Below are 3599 nucleotides of genomic sequence, written 5' to 3'. Positions count from 1 at the left end.
TAAATTAAAGGTATGGAAGTGTTGTGATATTGACCGTGTATTGTGTAAAGCTGATAGAATGGTTTTGGGCATATTGTAAAGGTGCCATCCATCATCCATGTTTGGCATTGTTGCAGTTTAGTTATATTGTTTGCAGTAGCAAACATTATGATTCTTTTTTCTGGGCTTTTGTTATCAAAAAAAATAAAAGGTTCATTATTGTGGGTGATACTTAATTCTGGTGGAATGATGATCTCTTGAAAAGTTTTAGGGGATGGTATAGTTGTCGTGGTTGCTTTTTTGGTCCTAGCAATAGTTCTTTTTATAGAAGCAATTGATGGTAATTGGCCTCTTGCTTCTTTGGGCACTCTAGGTAATAGTTCTTTTAGGATTACACTTGTAGCAGTTTGTGAACCTGTGCTTAATTCTTTGATATTTTCAAGAGTTGATCTGACTTCTATTTCAGAGAGATTGGGTGGATGGTTATGCTCTCTTGTATATAGTACAGTTGTTTCTCTTGTTGTTGCTCGGCCGTAGCATTTGTTAGAATAATATTTAGTACACTTCCAGTTCACTTTTCGGTCCGTCTGCTTTTCTTGGGTGTATGTGTAACCCATGTAACACAATAGGAATTTTCCTTTCTGCGAAGTTATAAATTGGGCTTCTTCTGTCATCGTGATGTGTTACAATTCTGGAAAAAATGTATATGAAAATATATGCTATAGTACTTTATATCTTTATATGAAATTAGCAAAAAAGCATTTTTTTTATATATACTTACCAAGTCTTTTTTGTTGTATTTGAATGAAGATGTTGTTTGTCGCAAAAATGTTGTTTAGTTGATTTAGTCTCTGAAAGTTAAAGAACATTTATTGTTGTGGTTGGTTTAGTTTTTTAAGTGGGGTGGTATTGCTGTTTGGTATAGACTATATTTTTATTGAAGAAACTTATTTTATTGTTTTACAAATTAACAATTCAAAAAACATTCCCCCACCTTCATCTGTCCCGGAAGTACCACACATTTATCATCAAGACCAATTATTCAGGAGAATGAACAACCTTTCCACCCAGTTCTCTACCCCCCCCTCCCCCACCACATGTCAATGTACCCCCGTCTCCTACCCCTCTTACTATGTGCCCCTCCTGCCTAATAAATAAGATGCAGTAGCCTAACCTCTCACTAAGCAAACAGAGCCTACCCTCATGCCCAGTGGTATAGACTATAGGTGTTAATTTATACAGGTTTTTTACAATTTAAAAAAGAGAACATGGATTTGTTTAGGGGTTTAGGATGTTTTGGGGTTTGAGTAGGATTTAATTAATATTTTATAAAGTATTTTGATAGTATACTTACTTTTTAGTGAGTCTTTTCTGGCAATCTTCAATATTTTCTTTAGCTGTTTGGAGTAATATCTGTAGTGGAAACATAAAGAGATGGAATATATAAGTTAGTTATTTATTTGAGTAAAGATAAATTAGTGTTTTAGTTTAATTTGGCAGTTTAGTTAGAAAAGAATATTTACTTACGTTTTTAGAAAAGTAATAGGATGTAGGTTTCTTCTGTTTAGTAGAGCTTCTTCTTCGTTCAATGCTTTGGTTTAAGGCACCGTGGAACACTTGTTTTAATTGGTTTATATAGTGGTTTCAAATTGTTTCTTGAATGTTATTGGTTGTTTTCTGTATGTGGCCTTTCTATTGGATGGTTTGAATTATTTTTAGTTAATTGGTTTCCTTTTATGGAAAATGCTAAGTAAGAGTATATTTAGTTTTAAAGGAGGAGAGTTTTAAATTATTATATATAAAAAGATTGTTTATAATGTGTACTAATTTTATTTAAATGTGTTCGAAATGCCAATGTGATAATTATTTTAGGTTTTTTTTATTATGTTGTTAAATATAGAGATCGCTATAAATGTTATGTTTATGTTTAAGTAGAATCTCATTTGAAAATGTATGTTTTGGTAAAATATTGTCTTTATGTTGTTGAAAGTATTGGTTTTATTAGTATTAGAATTGTCGATATATTTAAAAAAACGATATTATTGATGTCTATATTTTGGTTATCGATATTTGTGACATGTGTCATATTTATTAACTTATGTCGATATTTAGTATTTCGATATTAATGTGTGCGATATTTGTGTGATCGATATAATTGTATTACGATATTGTAGTGTCGATATTAGTGTAGTTTTTTAAATAAGTATACAATGTCGATATTTTTGATGTCGATATATTTGTTGCGATATTTGTGTAGTTCGATAATGTGTCTGTCGATAATATGTCAGAGATCCGATGCACAGGAGGTGATTTTTCCCTCATATTCTTCTTCCAGAGACAAATATATTTTGAAGGATGATTTGGAACCGTTCAATTCTATCCTTTATTCTAAACTCCAGCTTCCTCATAATGACGATCAGCCCAGTGCTAGTGGAGATTGGTTCAGGCAATTCCAGAGACCCCCAGTCCCTAAAATGCCTATAATACCTGCCATCAATAACCTTTTGAAATGACAACAGACAGATCGCGAGAAAGTCTTCAGGCCTCTGCTCATGGGAAGACTTTATCCACTGTCACAAGGGAAAACTGAGTTGCCGCAGATCCTGACTCTCAATCCTCTCCTTTCTAATCTCACTGGGAAGCCTTCTTTGCTTACTGAAGATGTTACCTTACCTGACCAAGTGAATAGGAAGAGGCAACCTTTCTTTACATTCTGAAATATATGTGGTGTGTACGTCACAGTCTTTAGTTGAGGATTTCCAAAGCCTCTCTTCAGCAATTCAGGAAAGTGAGAATTGGTCACAATTATTGAACAACCTAGAAATACAAGGGAAATTCCTTTCAGATATCACTTTTGATAATTTAAGGACATCTGCTATGGAATCACCAAGTTCAGTGGCTGCAAGAAAACATTTGCATTTATGAAATTGGAAAGTGGAGGTGACTGAAAAGAACTGCTTGGTGAGAATGCCTTTTTCTGGTAATAGTCTGTTCAGTGATGAGCTGGAGAAAGTTCTTTTAAAATTATTTAAGATTCCAGTTAAATACGTCTTGTTTTCATGCAAGCTTTCTGGTTCTGGTTCCGACTGTGAAGGAGGGTCCTAAGCAATTCTTCTGACTAGACTGTACCCTCCCTAGGTCCTGTGGGGGGGTCATCTCTGATTTATTTCAGGAAGTATGGAAGATCTTGATTGCCAACAGATGGGTAGTACAGGTTGTGTCAGAGGGTTATGTACTACATGTCGCTAGGAGGAAATTTCAAGAACCTAATTTGTTCCAAACCCAATGGCCCAGAAAATGGTCAAGAGGAGAGGACTCAAAGAGAGCATTTCCTTCCTGGTGGAGAAGAAGGCAATAATAAAGGTACCCTCTTACGAGATGGGCTTGGGTTGTTACTCTCGAGTTTTCCTGGTCAGGAAAATCACGGGAATTTTCATATGATTATACACCTCAGTTTCCTGAACAAATTCATTCAGATCATTCATTTCAAAATCTATATGTTGCAGCAGGTGAGTCTTTTAGCTTCTTCTGGGATTTTTTTACAAAGATAGGTCTTCAGGATGCATACTTGCATGTTCCAGTGGCTGGGGCTTCTACGAGGTTCTTCAGATTTGAAATTA

At 34.8% G+C, this 3599-nt stretch overlaps 1 long non-coding RNA gene across 1 annotated transcript; it reads right to left on the bottom strand.

Annotated features, from left to right (window-relative positions):
* Positions 1 to 336: 336 nt before the first annotated feature.
* Positions 337 to 1394, bottom strand: LOC146865768 (uncharacterized). Its single transcript, XR_014976696.1, has 3 exons — positions 1334 to 1394; positions 761 to 830; positions 337 to 670 (listed from the first exon to the last, which is right to left on the bottom strand). It is a non-coding gene; the product is annotated as an uncharacterized LOC146865768 (long non-coding RNA).
* Between the last annotated feature and the right edge of the window lie 2205 nt (positions 1395 to 3599).

Source organism: Triturus cristatus, chromosome 2_1 (assembly GCF_964204655.1).
Source record: "Triturus cristatus chromosome 2_1, aTriCri1.1, whole genome shotgun sequence".
In the NCBI taxonomy this organism is placed as follows: domain Eukaryota; kingdom Metazoa; phylum Chordata; class Amphibia; order Caudata; family Salamandridae; genus Triturus; species Triturus cristatus.
This window is presented reverse-complemented; position numbering and strand designations above follow the sequence as displayed.